Raw genomic sequence first — 22,270 nt, forward strand, 5'->3', positions numbered from 1 at the left:
TGCGTCCGCTAGTGACTATGATGAGGAGACTTTGGCACTTATTACAAGTGAAGAACATGGTGGAGCTGATTCTGATCATGAGACGCAATACATGGCTCCTAAAGACGCTGACAGGTATGAATGTTTAGTTGCTCAACGTGTTTTGAGTGTGCAGGTCACACAAGCTGAGCAAAATTAGAGGCACAATTTGTTCCATACAAAGGGAGTTGTGAAGGAATGTTCTGTGCGCGTCATCATAGACGGAGGAAGCTGCAACAACTTGGCTAGCATGGAGATGATGGAGAAGCTATCTCTCACCACAAGACCACATCCACATCCTTACTACATCCAATGGTTCAACAACAGTGGCAAGGTTAAGGTAGCATGTACTGTTCGTGTGCATTTTAGTATCTCTACATATGCTGATTATGTTGATTCTGATGTGGTACATATGCAAGCATGTTCCTTATTACTTGGTCGACCATGGCAATTTGATAAAAATTATGTACACCATGGTAGAAACAATCATTATACTTTGGTTCATAAGGATAAAAATATTACTTTGCTTCCTATGACTCCTGATTCCATTTTGAAAGATGATATTAATAGAGCTAATAAAGCAAAACAGGAGAAAAATAAGAGTGAAAATCAGATTGTGGCAAAAGAATTTGAGCAACAAATAAAGCCTAATAGTAAACCATCTAGTGTTGCTTCTGAAATTAAATTGAAAAGTGCATGTTTACTTGCCACTAAATCTGATATTGATGAGCTAGATTTCAGCAAATATGTTTACTATGCTTTTGTGTGCAAAGAGGCATTATTTTCATTTGAGGACGTGCCTTCCTCTTTGCCTCCTGCTGTCACTAACATTTTGCAGGAGTTTGCTGACGTCTTTCCACAAGATGTGCCACCGGGATTACCTCCCATTCGAGGGATTGATCATGAGATTGACTTAATTCCCAGTGCATCATTACCCAACCGTGCACCATACCGTACCAATCTAGAGGAGACGAAGGAAATTATGCGTCAAGTACAGGAGCTGCTCGACAAAGGTTATATACGCGAGTCCCTTAGTCCTTGTGCTGTTCCTATTATTCTAGTGCCGAAAAAGGATGGTACATCATGTATGTGTGTTTATTGTAGAGGCATTAATAATATTACTATTCGTTATCGTCATCCTATTCCTAGGCTAGATGATATGCTTGATGAATTGAGTGGCTCTACAATATTCTCCAAAGTTGATTTGCGTAGTGAATACCATCAAATTCGTATGAAATTGGGAGATGAATGGAAAACGTCATTTAAAACTAAGTTTGGATTATATGAGTGGTTAGTCATGCCTTTTGGGTTAACTAATGCACCTAGTACTTTCATGAGATTAATGAACGAAGTTTTACGTGCTTTTATTGGATGATTTGTGGTAGTCTATTTTGATGATATACTGATTTATAGCAGATCTTTGGAGGAACATTTGGAACATTTACGTGTTGTTTTTATTGCTTTACGTGATGCACGTTTGTTTGGTAACCTTGGGAAGTGCACCTTTTTCACCGACCGAGTATCTTTTCTTGGCTATGTTGTTACTCCACAGGGAATTGAAGTTGATAAAGCCAAGATTGAAGCTATTGAGAGTTGGCCGCAGCCCAAAACGGTCACACAAGTGAGGAGTTTTCTTGGCCTTGCTGGATTCTATAGGCGTTTTGTGAGAGATTTCAGCACCATTGCTGCACCTCTCAATGAGCTTACAAAGAAAGATGTGCCTTTTCTTTGGGGTACCGCACAGGAAGAAGCCTTCACGGTATTGAAAGATAAGTTGACACATGCTCCTTTACTCCAACTTCCTGATTTTAAAAAGACTTTTGAGCTTGAATGTGATGCTAGTGGAATTGGATTAGGAGGTGTGTTATTACAAGATGGCAAACCTGTTGCATACTTTTCTGAAAAATTGAGTGGGCCTAGTCTGAATTATTCTACTTATGATAAAGAATTATATGTTCTTGTTTGGACTATAGAAACATGGCAACATTATTTATGGCCCAAAGAATTTGTTATACACTCTGATCATGAATCTTTGAAACATATTAAAAGTCAAGCTAAACTGAATTGTAGACATGATAAATGGGTTGAATTCATTGAGACTTTCCCTTATGTCATTAAACACAAGAAGGGTAAAGAAAATATTATTGCTGATGCATTGTCTCGTCGCTATACTATGCTTTCACAACTTGACTTCAAAATAATTGGTTTGGAGACCATCAAAGATCAATATGTGCATGATGCTGATTTTAAAGATGTATTGCAGAATTGTAACGAAGGTAGAACATGGAACAAGTTCGTCGTTAATGATGGCTTTGTGTTCCGTGCTAACAAGCTATGCATTCCAGCTAGCTCCGTTCATCTTTTGTTCTTGCTGGAGGCGCATGAAGGAGGATTAATGGGACACTTTGGCGTGAAGAAGACGGAGGACGTACTTGCTACACATTTCTTTTGACCAAAGATGAGACGGAATGTTGAGCGCTTTGTTGCTCGCTGCACTACATGTCAAAAAGCTAAGTCACGACTCAATCCTCATGGTTTATATATGCCTTTGCATGTACCTAGTGTTCCTTGGGAGGATATATCTATGGACTTTGTTTTAGGTTTACCTCAAACAAAGAAGGGGAGGGATAACATATTTGTTGTCGTGGATAGATTCTCGAAAATGATACACTTTATACCATGTCATAAAAGCGATGATTGCTGTTAATGTTACTGATTTGTTCTTTCGTGAAATTATTCGCTTGCATGGTGTGCCAAATACTATTGTTTCAGATCGTGATACTAAATTTCTTAGCCACTTTTGGAGATGTTTATGAGCTAAGTTGGGGACTAAACTGCTTTTTAGTACTACTTGTCACCCCCAAAGTGATGGACAAACTGAAGTAGTCAATAGAACTTTGTCTACTATGCTTAGGGATGTTTTGAAGAATAATAAGAAAATGTGGGAAGAATGCTTGCCTCATATTGAATTTGCTTATAATCGTTCATTGCATTCTACTACTAAGATGTGCCTTTTTGAAATTGTGTATGGTTTCCTACCTCGTGCACCTATTGATTTGTTGCCTCTTCCATCTTCAAAGAAGGTTAATTTTGATGCTAAACAACGTGTTGAATTGATTTTAAAAATGCATGAGTTAACTAAGGAAAACATTGAGCGTATGAATGCTAAATATAAACTTGCTGGAGATAAGGGTAGAAAACATGTTGTGTTTGCACCTGGAGATCTTGTTTGGTTATATTTGCATAAGGATAGATTTCCTTATTTGCGCAAATCAAAGCTAGTGCCTCATGCTGATGGTCCTTTTAAGGTGTTGGAGAAAATAAATGATAATGCATATAAACTTGAGCTGCCTGCAGATTTTGGGGTTAGTCCCACTTTTAACATTGTAGATTTGAAGCCTTATTTGGGTGAGGAAGATGAGCTTTCGTCGAGGACGACTTCATTTTAAGAAGGGGAGGATGATGAGGACATCAATACCATTGTTACACCCATAGCCCCTACTGTTGGGATCGTAGCAGAAATTTAAATTTTTTTACGCATCACCAAGATCAATTTATGGAGTAATCTAGCAACAAGAAAAAGGGGAGTGCATCTACATACCCTGGTAGATCGCTAAGCGGAAGCGTTACAAGAACGCGGATGAAGGAGTCGTACTTGTAGCGATTCAGATCGCGGTTGATTCCGATCTAAGCACCGAACAACGGCGCCTCCGTGTTCAGCACACGTGCAGCCCGATGACGTCTCCCGTGCCTTGATCTAGCAAGGGCAGAGGGAGAGGTTGGGGAAGACTCCGTCCAGCAGCAGCACGATAGCGTGGTGGTGGTGGAGGAGCATGGCACTCCAGCAGAGCTTCGCCAAGCACCGCAAGAGACGAGGAGGAAGAGGGGTAGGGCTGCGCCAAGAGGGAGGTGTTCTCATGTCTATGGCAGCCCCAAACCCCCACTATATATAGGGGAAAGGGAGGGGCTGAGCCCCCATCTAGGTTTCCACCCCTAGGGGTGGCGGCCAGCCCTAGATCCCATCTAGGGGAGCGGCCAAGGGGGAGAGAGGGGGGCGCACCACTAGGTGGGCCTTAGGCCCATCTGAGCCTAGGGTTTCCCCTTTTTTCTTCTCTCTTCGCCTTTGGCCCTGGTAGGGGGGCGCACCAGCCCACCTGGGGCTGGTCCCCTCCCACACTTGGCCTACGCAGCCCTCTGGGGCCGGTGGCCCCACCTGGTGGACCCCCGGGACCCTCCCGGTGGTCCCGGTACGTTACTGATAGCACCCGAAACTTTTCCGGTGACCAAAACTGGACTTCCCATATATAAATCTTTACCTCTGGACCATTCCGGAACTCCTCGTGACGTCCGGGATCTCATCCGGGACTCCAAACAACATTCGGTAACCATGTATATCTATTCCCTATAACCCTAGCGTCATCGAACCTTAAGTGTGTAGACCCTACGGGTTCGGGAACCATGCAGACATGACCGAGACAACTCTCCGGTCAATAACCAACAACGGGATCTGGATACCCATGTTGGCCCCCACATGTTCCACGATGATCTCATCGGATGAACCACGATGTCAAGGATTCAATTAATCCCGTATACAATTCCCTTTGTCTAGCGGTATAGTACTTGCCCGAGATTCGATCGTCGGTATCCCGATACCTTGTTCAATCTCGCTACCGGCAAGTCTCTTTACTCGTTCCGTAACACATCATCCCGCGATCAACTCCTTGATCACATTGTGCACATTATGATGATTTCCTACCGAGTGGGCCTAGAGATACCTCTCCGTCACACGGAGTGACAAATCCCAGTCTCGATTCGTGCCAACCCAACAGACACTTTCGGAGATACCCGTAGTGCACCTTTACAGCCACCCAGTTACGTTGTGACGTTTGGTACACCCAAAGCATTCCTACGGTATCCAGGAGTTGCACAATCTCATGGTCTAAGGAAAAGATACCTGACATTTAGAAAAGCTTTAGCATACGAACTACACGATCTTGTGCTAGGCTTAGGATTGGGTCTTGTCCATCACATCATTCTCCTAATGATGTGATCCCGTTATCAATGACATCCAATGTCCATGGTCAGGAAACCATGACCATCTGTTGATCAACGAGCTAGTCAACTAGAGGCTTACTAGGGACATGGTGTTGTCTATGTATCCACACATGTATCTGAGTTTCCTATCAATACAATTCTAGCATGGATAATAAACAATCATCATAAACAAGGAAATATAATAATAACCATTTTATTATTTCCTCTAGGGCATATTTCCAACAGTCTCCCACTTGCACTAGAGTCAATAATCTAGTTCACATCACTATGTGATTGTAATGAATCAACGCCCATGGGGTTTGATCATATCTCGCTTGTGAGAGAGGTTATTAGTCAACGGATCTGAACCTTTCAGATCCGTGTGTGCTTTGAAATCTGTATGTCATCTCCTAGATGCATCTACCATGCTCTATTTGGAGCTATTCCAAATAACTGTTCTACTATACGAATCCGGTTTACTACTCAGAATAATCCGGATTAGTGTCAAAGTTTGCATCGGCATAACCCTTTATGACGAACTCTTTTACCACCTCCATAATCGAGAAAATTCCTTAGTCCACTAGTTACTAAGGATAACTTTGACCATTGTCCTGTGATCCATTCCTGGATCACTCTTGTACCCCTTGACTGACTCATGGCAAGGCACACTTAAGGTGCGGTACAAAACATAGCATACTGTAGAGCCTACGTATAAAGCATAGGGGACGGCCTTCGTCCTTTCTCTCTCTTCTGCCGTGGTCAGGTCTTGAGTCTTACTCAATACTCACACCTTATAACACAGCCAAGAACTCCTTCTTTGCCGATCTATTTTGAACTCCTTCAAAATCTTGTCACGGTGTGTATTCATTTGAAAGTACTATCAAGCGATTTTTGATCTATCCTTATAGATCTTAATGCTCAATGTTCAAGTAGCTTAATCCAGGTTTTCCATTGAAAAACACTTTTCAAATAACCCTATATGCTTCCAGAAATTCTACATCATTTCTGATCAACAATATGTCAACAACATATACTCATCAGAAATGCCATAGTGCTCCCACTCACTTCTTTGGAAATACAAGTTTCTCATAAACTTTGTATAAACCCAAAATCTTTGATCGTCTTCATCAAAGTGTATATTCCAATTCTGAGATGCTTACTCCAATCCTTAGAAGGATTGCTGGAGCTTTGCATACTTGTTAGCATCTTTCAGGATTGACAAAACCTTCTGGTTGTATCACATACAACCTTTCCTCAAGAAAATTGTCGAGGAAACAATGTTTTTTACATCCTATCTGCAAGATTTCATAAATAATGCAGTAACTGCTAATATAATTCCAACAGACTCTTAGCATCGCTACGAGTGAGAAAGTCTCATCGTAGTCAACTCCTTGAACTTGTCGGAAAACATCTTAGCGACAAGTCGAGCTTTCTTAATGGTGACACTTACCATTATTGTCCGTCTTCCTTTTAGAATCCATCTGTACTCAACAGCCTTACGACCATCGAGTAGTTCTTCCAAAGTCTACACTTTGTTTTCATACATGGATCCTCTCTCGGATTTTATGGCCTCGAGCCATTCGTCGGAATCCGGGCCCACCATCGCTTCTCCATGGCTCGTAGGTTCATTGTTGTCTAGCAACATGACTTCCAAGACAGGATTACCATACCACTTTGAAGTAGTACGCATCCTTGTCGACCTACGAGGTTTGGTAGTGACTTGATCCGAAGTTTCATGATCAGTATCATAAGCTTCTACTTCAATTGGTGTAGGCGCCACAGGAACAACTTCTTGTGCCCTGCTACACACTAATTGAAGTGATGGTTCAATAACCTTATCAAGTCTCCACCATCCTCCCACTCAATTCTTTCGAGAGAAAATTTTCCTCGAGAAAGGACCCGTTTCTAGAAACAATCACTTTTGCTTTCGGAACTGAGACAGGAGGTATACCCAACTATTTTTGGGTGTCCTATGAAGATGCATTTATCCACTTTGGGTTCGAGCTTATCAACCTGAAACTTTTTCCATATAAGTGTCGCAGCCCCAAACTTTTAAGGAACGACAGCTTAGGTTTCTCCAAACCATAGTTCATACGGTGTCGTCTCAACGGAATTGCGTGCTTCCCTATTTAAAGTGAATGCGGTTGTCTCTAATGCCTAACCCATAAATGATAGTGGTAATTCGATAAGAGACATCATGGTATGCCCCATATCCAATAGGGTGCATCTATGATGTTCGGACACACCATCACACTATGGTGTTCCAGGCGGTATTAATTGTGAAACAATTTCCACAATGTCTTAATTGCGTGCCAAACTCGTAACTCAGATATTCATCTCTATGATCATATCATAGACATTTTATCCTCTTGTCACGACGATCTTCAACTTCACTCTGAAATTACTTGAACCTTTCAACAATTCAGATTTGTGTTTCATCAAGTAAACATACTCAGAATCTACTCAAATCATCTGTGAAGTAAGAACATAACGATATCCACTGCATTCCTCAACACTCATTAGACTGCACACATCAAAATGTATTACTTCCAACAAGTTGCTTTCTTGTTCCATCTTACTGAAACCGAGGCTTTTCAGTCATCTTGCCCATGTGGTATGATTTGCATGTCTCAAGTGATTCAAAATCAAGTGAGTCCAAATGATCCATCTGCATGGAGTTTCTTCATGCATATACACCAATAGACATGGTTCGCATGTCTCAATCTTTTCAAAAACGAGTGAGTCCAAAGATCCATCAACATGGAGCTTCTTCATGCGTTTTATACCAATATGACTTACATGTAAGTGCCACAAGTAGGTGGTACTATCTTATATCTTTTGGCATGAACATGTGTATCACTACGATCGAGATTCAATAAACCATTCATTTTAGGTGCAAGACCATTGAAGGTATTATTCAAATAAACAGAGTGACCATTATTCTCCTTAAATGAATAACCGTATTGCGATAGACATAATCCAATTATGTCTATGCTTAACGCAAACACCAAATAACAATTATTTAGGTTTAACACCGATCCCGATGGTAGAGGGAGCGTGCGATGTTTGATCACATCAACCTTGGAAATACTTCCAACACATATCGTCACCTCGCCTTTAGCTAGTCTCCGTTTATTCTGTAGCCTTTTATTTCGAGTTACTAACACTTAGCAACCGAACCGGTATCTATTACCATGGTGCTACTAGGAGTACTAGTAGAGTACACATTAATATAATGTATATCCATTATACTTCTGTCGACCATGCCTGCCTTCTTATCTACCAAGTATCTAGGGTAATTCTGCTCCAGTGACCGTTCCCCTTATTACAGAAGCACTTAGTCTCGGGTTTGGGTTCAACCTTGGGTTTCTTCACTAGAGCAGCAGCTGATTTGCCGTTTCATGAAGTATCCCTTCTTGCCCTTTCCCTTCTTGAAACTAGTGGTTTCACTAACCATCAACAATTGATGCTCCTTCTTGATTTCTACTTTCGTGGTGTCAAACATCGCGAATATTTCAAGGATCATCATATCTATCCCTGATATGTTATAGTTCATCACGAAGCTCTAGCAGCTTGGTGGCAATGACTTTGGAGAAACATCACTATCTCATTTGGAAGATCAACTCCCACTCGATTCAAGTGATTGTTGTACTCAGACAATCTGAGCACAAGCTCAACGATTGAGCTTTTCTCCCTTAGTTTGCAGGCTAAGAAAATCGTCGGAGGTCTTATACCTCTTGACGTGGGCACGAGCCTGAAATCCCAATTTCAGCCCTCAAAACATTTCATATGTTCCGCGACGTTTCGAAATCGTCTTCGGTGCCTCAATTCTAAACCATTTAACATTACTGAACTATCACGTAGTTATCAAAACGTGTATGTCAAATGTTCACAACATCCACAGACGACGTTCGAGGTTCAGCACACCGAGCGGTGCATTAAGGACACAAGCCTTCTGCGCAGCAATGAGGACAATCCTCAGTTTATGGACCCAGTCCGCATAATTGCTACTATCAACTTTCAACTAAATTTTCTCTAGGAACATATCTAATATAGTAGAACTAAAACGGGAGCTACGACATAATTTGCAAAAACCTTTTGACTATGTTCAGGATAATTAAGTTCATCTTATGAACTCCCACTCAGATAGACATCCCTCTAGTCATCTAAGTGATTACATGATCCAAGTCAACTAGGCTGTGTCCGATCATCACGTGAGACGGACTATTCATCATCGGTGAACATCTTCATGTTGATCGTATCCACCATACGACTCATGCTCGACCTTTCGGTCTCTTGTGTTCCGAGGCCATGTCTGTACATGCTAGGCTCGTCAAGTCAACCTAAGTGTTTCGTGTGTGTAAATCTGGCTTACACCCGTTGTATGTGAACGTTAGAATCTATCACACCCGATCATCACGTGGTGCTTCGAAACAATGAACTTTCGCAATGGTGCACAGTTAGGGGGAACACTTTCTTGAAATTTTAATGAGGGATCATATTATTTACTACCGTCGTTCTAAGCAAATAAGATGCATAAACATGATAAACATCACATGCAATCAAAAAGTGACATGATATGGCCAATATCATTTTGCTCCTTTTGATCTCCATCTTTGGGGCTCCATGATCATCATCGTCACCGGCATGACACCATGATCTCCATCATCATGATCTCCATCACCGTGTCTCCATGAAGTTGTCTCGCCAACTATTACTTCTACTACTATGGCTAACGGTTTAGCAATAAAGTAAAGTAATTACATGGCGTTGTTCAATGACACGCAGGTCATACAATAAATTAAGACAACTCCTATGGCTCCTGCCGGTTGTCATAATCATCGACATACAAGTCGTGATTCCTATTACAAGAACATGATCAATCTCATACATCACATATCATTCATGACATTCTTTTGGCCATATCACATCACATAGCATACCCTGCAAAAACAAGTTAGACGTCCTCTAATTGTTGTTTGCATGTTTTACATGGCTGCTATGGGTTTCTAGCAAGAACGCTTCTTACCTACGCAAAACCACAACGTGATATGTCAATTGCTATTTACCCTTCATAAGGACCCTTTCCATCGAATCCGATCCGACTAAAGTGGGAGAGACTGGCACCCGCTAGCCACCTTATGCAACAGGTGCATGTCAGTCGGTGGAACCAGTCTCACGTAAGTGTACGTGTAAGGTCGGTCCGGGCCGCTTCATCCCACAATACCGTCGAAACAAGTTGGACTAGTAACGGTAAGCATATTGAACAAAATCAATGCCCACAACAACTTGTGTTCTACTCGTGCATAGAAACTACGCATAGACCTAGCTCATGATGCCACTGTTGGGGATCGTAGCAGAAATTTAAAATTTTCTACGCATCACCAAGATCAATCTATGGAGTAATCTAGCAACGAGGGAAAGGGGAGTGCATCTACATACCCTTGTAGATTGCTAAGCGGAAGCGTTACAAGAACGTGGATGAAGGAGTCGTACTTGTAGCGATTCAGATCGCAGTTGATTCCGATCTAAGCGCCAAACAACGACGCCTCCGCGTTCAACACACGTGCAGCCCGATGACGTCTCCCGTGCCTTGAACCAGCAAGGGGAGATGGAGAGGTTGGGGAAGACTCCGTCCAGCAGTAGCACGATGGTGTGGTGGTGGTGGAGGAGCGTGGCACTCCAGCAGGGCTTCGCCAAGCACCGCAAGAGACGAGGAGGGAGAGGGGTAGGGCTGCGCCAAGAGGGAGGTGTTCTCATGTCTATGGCAGCCCCAAACCCCCACTATATATAGGGGAAAGGGAGGGGCTGTGCCCCCATCTAGGTTTCCACCCCTAGGGGTGGCGGCCAGCCCTAGATCCCATCTAGGGGGGTGGCCAAGGGGGAGAGAGGGGGGGGGCGCACCACTAGGTGGGCCTTAGGCCCATCTGAGCCTAGGGTTTCCCCTTTTTTCTTCTCTCTTCGCCTTGGGCCCTGGTGGGGGGCCGCACCAGCCCACCTGGGGCTGGTCCCCTCCCACACTTGGCCTACGCAGCCCTCTGGGGCCGGTGGCCCCACCAGGTGGACCCCCGGGACCCTCCCGGCGGTCCCGGTACGTTACTGATAGCACCCGAAATTTTTCCGGTGACCAAAACAGGACTTCCCATATATAAATCTTTACCTCCGGACCATCCCGGAACTCCTCATGACGTCCGGGATCTCATCCGGGACTCCGAACAACATTCGGTAACCACGTATATCTATTCCCTATAACCCTAGCGTCATCGAACCTTAAGTGTGTAGACCCTACGGGTTCGGGAACCATGCAGACATGACCGAGACAACTCTCCGGTCAATAACCAACAACGGGATCTGGATACCCATGTTGGCCCCCACATGTTCCACGATGATCTCATCGGATGAACCATGATGTCAAGGATTCAATCAATCCCGTATACAATTCCCTTTGTCTAGCGGTATAGTACTTGCCCGAGATTCGATCGTCGGTATCCCGATACCTTGTTCAATCTCGCTACCGGCAAGTCTCCTTACTCGTTCCGCAACACATCATCCCACGATCAACTCCTTGATCACATTGTGCACATTATGATGATGTCCTACCGAGTGGGCCCAGAGATACCTCTCCGTCACACGGAGTGACAAATCCCAGTCTCGATTCGTGCCAACCCAACAGACACTTTCGGAGATACCCGTAGTGCACCTTTACAGCCACCCAGTTACGTTGTGACGTTTGGTACACCCAAAGCATTCCTACGGTATCCAGGAGTTGCACAATCTCATGGTCTAAGGAAAAGATACCTGACATTTAGAAAAGCTTTAGCATACGAACTACACGATCTTGTGCTAGGCTTAGGATTGGGTCTTGTCCATCACATCATTCTCCTAATGATGTGATCCCGTTATCAATGACATCCAATGTCCATGGTCAGGAAACCATGACCATCTGTTGATCAACGAGCTAGTCAACTAGAGGCTTACTAGGGACATGGTGTTGTCTATGTATCCACACATGTATCTGAGTTTCCTATCCATACAATTCTAGCATAGATAATAAACAATCATCATAAACAAGGAAATATAATAATAACCATTTTATTATTGCCTCTAGGGCATATTTCCAACACGTACTGCTACATATACTGGACCAGTTACTAGAGCTCACGCACGCCAATTGAATTATTAGGTACTTCCGTTTCTTGGTAATGATTCTAATATTCATGAGAATATAATGCTGCCTAAATTGGATACATTTGTTTTGCTTACAAATGAAGGGCCTAGCTTGGAGAAGGATGAACATTGGAGCAAGAACAAGCATGGAGATGATGGCATGCGCAAGGGGAACAAGAACGGAGTTACAAGTGATGATTTCAGGACTTTGAAGCCACCATAATGGGTGCATGAAGCCTTGGACGAAATATACAAGATGCCACTTCATAAATTTCGTCCCGAGGCTATTCTAGGTGCTGCATCACCTTATTATTGGGCCAGGCCCATGTAATTTCAAAATACATAAGTATAGGCTATTTTTAGAGTCCGTATGTGTGGGGAAACAAGAGATAGGGTTGATTTCGGACCCCTCCACCAAGGGCCACGAAATTCCCCTCCTCTTCCTCCATATATACAGCCCTTAGGGCACCATTTAGACTTTGGGTTTTGTTTAGATTAAAGTTCGCCATAGTTGCAACTTCGCGTACTTCGTTTGTGTTCAACGACCAGACAAAGGCGTCACAGAACCCCACCTTGATGAATAAAGCTTTTCTCTTATATTCACAATATCCATATTGCAATCTTAGTTTATTGCTTGTTCTTCGTTTGCCTGCAGGAAACAGACCTTTGTGGTCAGGTTGATCATGCTCCGGCGTGGTCAATAACCTCTCAGAGTTGGTTTAGCGATTGCTAAGGCGCAACGTCCTCGCACGTTCGTAGTCGGATCGTCAAAGTCGACTTCCTCCGAAACAATAGCCACCATCTGATTGAAAGATGGGACACCTTTGCCTCTATCAGCGGCGGTCTGACGGCAGCGGCGGCGGCTAGGTTAGGAGCGCGGCGGAGATGCTCGAAGTAGGCAAAGAACCTTGACAGCGTGACAAAGACCGGTGCGGACGGTGGCGCTCACGCGCCAAGGGAGACGACGCGATGCATACCACAGGAAGTCAACGCGCGGGGACGATGAAGTGGACCGCGGGCCGCGGCACTACGACCCGAAGGGGCGACGCGACGGCGGCGGGCAGGTCGGGGCGACGGCAGGAAGACCTCGGGGCGGCGGCGAGGACAGTGGGCCGCGGCGCTACGGCCCGAAGGGGCGGTGCAGCGGCGGAGCGCAGGTCGGTGCAACCGCGGGGACGGCCTCGGGGCGGCGGCTGGGACCGCGTATCGCAGCACTACGGCCCGTAGGGCGACGCAACGGCGATGCGCGAGTCGATGCAGCCACGAGGAGAACCACGGGGCGGTGGCGCTGCGGCCCGACAGGGCAATGCAATGGCAGCCTGTTGCTCGGTCGATGGAGGGGCACGCTGAACTCGGGGACGATCTTCACGGGTCCTGCGAAGCCGCGCGTAACCGACAGATCAGGTTGGTCGCGCGGCGTAGATCAGGTGGATCGCGCGGCGTAGATCAGGTGGATCGCGGCGGAGAGTGGGTGATCAAGTCGATCGCGCACGAGGTCGGGGACGCCGCTCGGTGGAGGCGGGATGGCGGAGGAGTCCGAGATGAGGCCGCCACCGACGGACGGCATGGGACGTCGTGCAGACGAGCATGTCAGCACCGGTGCCCGGGCTGCGAGGCTCGAGCGACCAACAGAGCAGCGGCACCCGAGTTGAGGCAGACGACGAGTCTGACGCAGCGGTCCTGACGCAGCCGTCCCGACGCAGCCGAGGACGAGGCCGTCGAGGTAGACCGCCGGGCCGCCATGCTGACGCGGCGGAGGCGGGTGGCGTGGATTGATTGGCGGGTCGACGCGCGAGCGGCGGCTATGATTGACCGCCGCATGGCGCGAGGCCGCCGGGTGTAGGCGATGCAGGTGTCCTGGTCGGAGCAGGGCGACGGGCGGGCCGGCGCGCGGACGACGGCCTTGAGGGCTGCCTGTCGCGCGAGGCCGTTGGGTCGGTGAAGTAGCCGGCTGGTCGCGCGGTGTCGAAGTAGAGGCGCGGGGTGTCGATGGCGGCGGCGGCGAATGACGCAAACCGATCAAGCATAGATCGAAAAACCAAAAAGAAAAATGCCGATCAAAACGACCGGCGAGAGAGCGAAAAAACCCGGAGCAAGGGCTCGGGAAAAATACTCTCTAGGGTAGCGAACCAACACGGCCGGCGGACGAACTCTAGGTACGGGCGGCGCGGCCCCCAGCGACGGTCATGGAAGCCGACCGCCCCGGGGGCGGCGCGGGGGTGCGGAAGCGGCGACGGCTAGGGTTTACGATCGAGATAAGGTTGATACCATGTTAGAAGGGAGAGAGAGATTTGATGGAATAGCTGATATATTGCTTGAGCCTCGTGGGCATATATATATAGGAGTACAAAGATCAACTTGAAGTACAAGATAAGGCAGGACCAAATCCTAGTCTATCATATACTTCCTAATAATCCTTATACTCAACATAAACGATCTTATGTTTCTTTATTATTGAATTTTATTCGAAAGAAGATTCTAACCATGTAATTTTTGTGACATATAAATCATAAATTTTTGTTGCATTCTCATTTTCCTTCCCTAACCCATGAGGCCATTACAGCTAGGGCAAACTCTTCTCCTCCAAACTTCATTGGTCAACTTGTGGATTCGCCTTCCCTCTATTTGTCGCTCCGGCGGTTGGTGATGGGGAGGGGAATCCCGGTGCCTCCGCTTCGATTAGTAGTTTAGGTTAGGGCTTTTTTAGTCATCGCTGGTGCGGCGCTCGGAAGGATGGCGACACTTCTTCTTTGAGTTTGTCAATCGAGCTCCGATCCTCCTCGAGTTCATCCTTTTGGATGTTGTCAACCGCAGCTCCGACGTACATTCATGCCGTCTCCTTGGGACGGGAGGTTAGGGTTTTTCGTCATGCGACGAGATTTGGTTCATGTGCTTCAAATGAAAGAGTTCAACGGCGACGAGTGCAACTCTAGGGCGTTGGTCCTTAGGGGCACATGCACGTTGTCATAGACAAGGTCAAGCCAGCTCCAATAGGAGAGCGGCGATAGTAGCGCGTCGACAACTCGTTCTCGCGGTAGTAGTGGTCATTCGATGGTCTTAGAATCTCGATGCAATTTTTATTATGTTTAAGATACTTTGTATCTCCGATAAACTTTTATAATAGATATGTCATATGATACTTCAAAAAAAGTTCGTACAAAAGACTTGTGCTTATCGTATATGACCTCAACAATCTCTTTGAGCTAGTACTTGACATGCAAGTGACTTGTAGAGCCGTAGAGGCTTCTTCCAACAAAATATGGCTGCGTGTTAGCATGTGCCACGTCACAAACAACTACCGTTGTCTGATCCTTCAGTGATCACTCCCAACTTTGTGCCGAGATACAGAGACACTAGTAGCGTCTGGCCTAGACGTGTCTTAAAATAAACATTTCTTCCTTTGTCAACATTATCCAAATAACCAGTTAATTATTTTCTCAATGGTTGCGTTTGGGTCATGTGCTCCCATGACGAGTGTATCGGGTGACGGGGTCGCTGAGTCAAAGCAGAGCCCATTTTGACAAAACAGAAATATATGAACTGAAAAGAATACCCACTGGGGATCAACCATGTTTGATTGGTTCCGCCACCTGAAGAAACTGCCAAGGAAAAGTGTTCAGAAAAGGAGCAGCCAGCAATGAACCACAGCACGTCAGCATTTAGCCCTGATCACGTATGATTTCGATGTAGACCTGTGCTGCCAGTAAAATCCCCTAATTTAATGAACAAAGTAATTGGCCTGTGCTGCGGGTAACAGTTGCCCCTCGTGTCCGTCTTGAAGATCAACTTGGTCTCAAATGGGAATTTCGACCATTCAAATGGAACCACGATCATACTTGTACCTGTACTTGCAAAATGAAGTCGACATATCTCTGTGGTTTGGTGGCCATGCAAGTTGCCCAGAGACGACAACGACGGCTCGTCGTCGGCCAGACGCGCGCCACCGCCAGACCGGCCGGGCGTCTAGGGCACAAAGGAGGCCAGATTTTACTAATGAAGGCGATAAGCCCAGTCGGTCTCACCATGTGATGAGTCATTGTTAAGCGCTTGCCAGTGCCCTGCGAATGCTGTCAAAGTTTAGGCCAGAATGCCTCGGTCACTGTCATCCAACCAGAGCGTCATCCGCCAGCTGCACTAGGAAAAGTAGAATTAACAAAAAATTAGTAAATGTTATTATTGGTCCAATAATTGTTCTAGTGGGCAAACTGGTTCTTGAAGAAAAGGTGCAGCAATGGTTGGTGCTGGAATTGTGTTGTCAAGGCTACTGCCGCCCTAAACAAATAATTAAATATGCAAAAAAATTGTCATGGTTACCTTTTTCAAATCATTATCTTTACAGAAAGATTGAAATCAACGATCATTGCTTATGTGTGCTTGAAGAATTAAATTCCAAAAGAGAGATATATGACATGGTCAGAAAATGGGAAGAGTCTTCATAATTTGTAGTAAAAGGCAGTAAGACAAAAAAAGGATCTTTGCCATATCAATTGTAATAATTGTCTCGAGGCAAACATGCGAGGAAAATATCAGCAAAAGATGATTCATTTTCAATAGCAAATTGTAAAAGGCAGCTAGCTATCTCAATTGTTAAAGGCAAGTACGCAACCACAGCCCACAGCCATGTATGAACAACAGTAATGGATGTGTCTTGAGCAATGAAAAAAAATAGCATGCTATGACAAAATAGCGCAGCCCTTAAAATCCGCTATAGCGAAGCCATATCATGCTATAGAGGATGATTGTACACTAATTTCATTTAGCGGGACATTGCTCAGAAGTCAGAACGCTATAGCGTGCTATTCAAATCGGTGGCCTTGAGGTATTTAGGTCAAAGTGCATCATAACGTTTACAGATTAGCCAAAAAACAAAGGGGAGAAGCAAATTCAACACCATTCTGTTTGTACAGCTAGGAAGAAATTTGGTCATATAATAGCTTTCATCCATTCAATATTAAATATTTCCAGCGAAAAACATATCCTCCACAAAAGTTGCTAGTTGATAACCTCTATCGAACGGCAAGATTGTTGCCAAAGGCTGCTTTCGGTTGTTTGAATGAAACACATCTCCAAAATCCAGCTTCCAATTCCAAACGTGAGAACTACAACAAGTAAACAACATTAAGAACTGAACAGCAGAAAGTTTGCAAGGACTGCTGGAACGCCATAGCAATTAGAAAATGGAGACAGGTACACATATATGATCTACAAGGAACTTCTGCATAGGGCAGCACTGCTTACAAGGCTAAAATCCTCTGCCAAATTTGAAGCCAGTTTCCTAGAAATTTAGATTTGTAGTCATACTCAAGATAGGATTACAGTATTCGCAATGGTGAAGCAGAATACAAGTTAGGCAAAGGAAATACACGAGAAAAGTAGCTGGTAGGAACTCTAGCTGCTCGAAAACGGCAGCACATACCGGTTAAGAATATACAGAAACCTCTGTTCAAACATTGGACATTAGACGTGCAGTTTCGTTCTCCACACAGAACCAACAACTTTCTTAGGAGTTGGATTATCAGGTCCCCTATCCCTCTGCCCAGAAGTGAAATAGAGCCACCCATCCCAGTAACCAGCTAGGGCTGTCTTGATCCGGAAAGGCATACGACCAATGACTGACCATTTCTGCAAAAATGGCACAGCATATGTTAAGCCACTTAGTAATGTCCTAATATTCAGAGGAAAATAATCATAACATAGCTAATATGAACAAGCAAAATAATTTACATATAAGATAGTAGAACACACCAATGTTTCCAAATCAAACCGGAAGACTTCACCAACAAGAATCATCTTTTTGGTGATAGGGTGCTTCTCGGTAGTTCCACCAACAATTACTATGGAGTTATTAACAACGACCCATGCAAATTCTATGTGGGAATCTGGCTTTGGCATTGGAGACAGCTGCTTCCATTTAGCTTCATTGTCTAGCATATACACATCACCATAAACAACCTGCAAAACAATATCTAACATAATCATGCTTCTGGTAAAAACTTTACCGACAGACCGTGAATCAAGACTTTATCAGTTATAGGTTAAAGCCTGAATGCAAGAAAGCACATTTACTAGGTGCAGCAACTTTTTTGTTAGAGAAAACGTATGAGTATTTAACTTTCCTGTGTATGCTTTATATTATACGTTACTAAGCATGGACAAATGCATATCTTGGTTGCAAAATAGAGAAATGTCGTGTACAGGAAGCACTCTTATATTTCAAGGTTTGATGTTTATTGCATGCACATACATACCTCATGCCTCCTTGCGCATTTAAAAATAGGTGACCCTGGTTTAGGCATGAAGTCTCCCTCTTGACCACCAATTACAAAGAGTTTGTCATTAGCAACAACACATGCCCTGCCAAAAGATGGATGTAAGAAATTATCGACATATTTGTTCATCTGAAAATAATTCTAAGAAGTATCCCCTATCCACGGAGAGGGTGCCAATAGTACTACAAATCAATGGATATTTAGTCTTCAAGCACAGGACACCTATTTTTATTCTTAGAAATCTTAGAAAGAGGTGAATATCTCAATGGGCAATTGCATATAAATAACGCATCACAATAGCCACACAAATTCACCTATGAGGTCTACCACGTGGTATCGGTATTTCAGCTCGCCACTCATTCTCCAATGCTTTGCCATCCTTCACAGCAAGGCTCTAGTGCTCTAATCCAGGTTCATGGCGGTCTTCTTTGCCACCACCCATCACATGAAGCCGCCCACGCCAAAGTTGAGTAGCTGGTGCATACCTACAGCATGTTATAGAGTAAGCTTTGGATCTTGATAGTTATAGCAGCATATAGTATAAGCATGGACCATTTCATAGCTCCAGCATTATAGCTGCAGTCAAAACAGGGCCAATGGAGCATATTGAATGAGGTTCTTGGAGTATGTCTGAACAAACTGTTAACAATATCAAGCTAAGAATACAGTAGTACAATTTGACTCACGGGATATGAGCCAATATCAGTTGTGACATTAGCATGGCACTAAATTACAAACGAACATGATTGCCACTATTGGATTATGCAACTGTCTTGCCTCTTGTGTGTGATAAACAGTAAACTGGATAAGCAATGCTTGAACAGAATAAAGTCAGAAGGAACATATAGATATTGATAGCAGCCAAAACGAATATTACAGCAACGCATATGCACCGATTTTGAGTCTACTGAACAGGTAATTATAGGCTGAAATGCATACCTAGGAACAGGTAAATGAGGCAATTCGTCCCACTTCCTTAACTTTGTGTCTAGAACAAAATTACGGCTCACAGCTGGCCGACACTGTGGACCAAATTGTCCAGACACTGCATAGATGTATCTCCCATCTGAGGCCATCCCTAAATGTGAATTTGACATCTTCTTGGGCATAACAAACCTTCCAGTCCATGTGTTAGAAGTGAAATTGTACACATCCACATGAGAATGGACCTGAAATGGCGTGAAGCAAAGCAAAATATCACAAAATGGGGTTCGTGCAGCCTGTGGCCGTGGTAACCATTTGCCAAACAAAAAATAATCAGACTTGCTTTACTTCTGCTGAAGCATCAGTTGTAAACTTGTGATTCAAATCCAAACATACAGTTAGTCAGCTACTATTTTAACCTTTACACTACTGGTAGTAGCAGTTTTCAGCAAAAGTCTAAAGTAGATCAAATTAATTTACAGCTAATACTTGCAATGGTAAGTTGTTAACAGTCCTTCGTAATATCCTGCGTTAGAATTCTACTCCAGAGTAGTGCGGTCGCAGGATATGAGATTGCTCAGCTATATGATTTGCTTGCTTCATCCATAACAGGGCAGTGCTGAGAATTTACCAGCGGCGGCTAGGAGTACGAATAATCATCTCATCTCAGTTCTCAAGTGTGAAATCCTACTCGCTATATATAAGAACAAAGGTTAAGGAACAACGAGGCAACAACTCTGCAGTCTGCACGAAGTGAGTGAGTTGAGTTACTCACATGGTCGAGGCTCCCGTACCCTGCGACGACGTAGAGGAGGTCCCCGATCTGCACGGACGCCCCGTCAAGCCGGGGCACGGGCGCCGGCGGCATCTCCTCCCAGTCCCAGTGCGGCGCCGGCAGGTCTGAGAACGTCGCGTTGAGGTGCCTCACCGTCGGTGATCCATTGCGAAGCTTCGTATCGTCATTATTATTACCCTCCTTTACCTGCACACGAGAGAGAACGGTGGCGCGCGTCCATGTCAAGGCAACGTCGATGAGAACGCAAGTAGCGTTGGGCAAGGAGGGTGGTCAGCTACCGTCTTGGAAGAGGAGGAAACGGGCGGGCTGATGGCGGAGGAATAGGAGAGGAAGTCGACAACGAATGCGAGAGCGAGGAGGAGCGCGAGGGCGAGCGGCACGGCGAGGCGCGGGGGGAGGGGCGGCTTGGAGCTTGTGGTTGGCGGCGCCGGCGCAGCCATGGTGGAAAGGAATCGGCGTGTAGGAGGGGAGAGCCGGCGTCATTGGCGAAATAAAGGCGGTCGGAGCGAGAGACGCTGCCCGGTGTGGGAGGAGGGGGAAATCGTGGGCGGCCGCCGGAGCGTGGGCGGGTGAGCCCCACGGTTTCGGCAACTCTAACACATCTCCTCGGGTCGGGCCCCGTCGTCTCCTCGGGTCGCCCCGGTTGCCGTCCCATCGCCCCTCCCCCCCCCGGCCGCGCCGTCACACCCTGCCCAGCTCTTCCTCGGCTGTGCTGGGCCGGGTCTGTTGTCCTCTCCTTCGCCATCTCCTGGGGTGGGGGCGGCTCGGATCATCACGCCTTTGGCGGCCCAGCCCCCCCTTCCCGCTCCGCCGCCTACTCCCGTCGTGGTCGGTCGTCCTCCTCTCCGGTGATGGCATCCCGCCGGAGTGCTCGGCTGGATGCTGCTCACCCTGAGGGCAGCCCGGCGTTGCCCATCCCCGAGCGGGCGGAGCTTCGCGCGGCCGCCCGTAACTTGGAGCCAGGTGCGCCCTCCATTTCCCCCCTCTGCTTCGTCTTGTTTTTTCTCTGCGCTTGAGTCTGTGTCGCTGGGCCACCTCGTCAAAGTGGCCTCCGACTCCGCGATCATTTTTCGAGGGGAAGTTGGTCCCCCTCTTGCCCAGATCGCGGCCATCAGAGCTCGTGAGGTTCTCGATGGTAAGCTCGCGGAGGCCCGGGCGGCCCTCCTCGTCCCCCCAGTCGCCTCTCCGGCTGGGGGATCCCCTTCTCCGCCCTTGCCGCAGCCGACGGTCCCTCCTCCCCCTGTGGCCGTGCCGGAGATTCGGGGCCGCACCCGCTCCCGTACGGCGGCCCTTCACGCGCTAAGCGCTTCTCGTGTTCTGGGTCAAGCAGCCCCCCCATGGCTCCTTAATGCGGGCCCTCTTCTGGAACATCCGCGGCTTCGGCCATGATGGCCGTCGCCGCCAGTTAGTGGAGTACATGCGGGATGAGCACATCGACATTGTGGCTGTGCAAGAGACCATGCGTCGCGATTTCGCGCTTCCTGAGCTTGACCGGTTGAGCTCTCACCTCTTTGCGTGGCACTGGCTCCCTTCTAGTGGGAGCGCGTGCCACTCGGGTGGCATCCTCTTAGGTGTGAAGGATGCCACCTTTGAGGTGGGCAGCATGGATAGGGGCGAATTCTTCGTCAGCATGGAGTTATTCGAGAGGTCGCTCAACTTCAAGTGGGAGATCATCATTGTCTATGGGCCGGCCGACCATAATAGGTCGGCCTCCTTCCTGGAGGAGCTCCACCGGAAGATCTCGGCAGCCTCCCTCCCCGTGGTAGTAGGTGGCGACTTCAACCTGCTGCGCGTTGCGGAAGACAAGAGCAATGGCAATGTATGCTTTGCCCGGATGCAATTGTTTAATGACTTCATTGCCGACCTCGCCCTCCGGGAGATTGATCGGATTGGGGCCCGGTTTACCTGGACCAACCGACAAGCCTCCCCGACCCAGTCCGTCTTGGACAGGGTCCTAGTTTCCCCGGAATGGAACCTCCGTTGCCCCCTAGCCTCTCTCCGTGCCATCACCCGGATTGGTTCGGACCATGTCCCCCTGCTTCTCTCCTCCGCGGACGAACAT

General features: G+C 46.3%; 1 pseudogene; it reads right to left on the reverse strand.

Moving 5' to 3' along the window:
- Positions 1-17,360: 17,360 nt before the first annotated feature.
- Positions 17,361-20,813, reverse strand: LOC119335156 (annotated as a pseudogene).
- Between the last annotated feature and the right edge of the window lie 1,457 nt (positions 20,814-22,270).

Source organism: Triticum dicoccoides, chromosome 7B (assembly GCF_002162155.2).
Source record: "Triticum dicoccoides isolate Atlit2015 ecotype Zavitan chromosome 7B, WEW_v2.0, whole genome shotgun sequence".
In the NCBI taxonomy this organism is placed as follows: Eukaryota; Viridiplantae; Streptophyta; class Magnoliopsida; order Poales; family Poaceae; genus Triticum; species Triticum dicoccoides.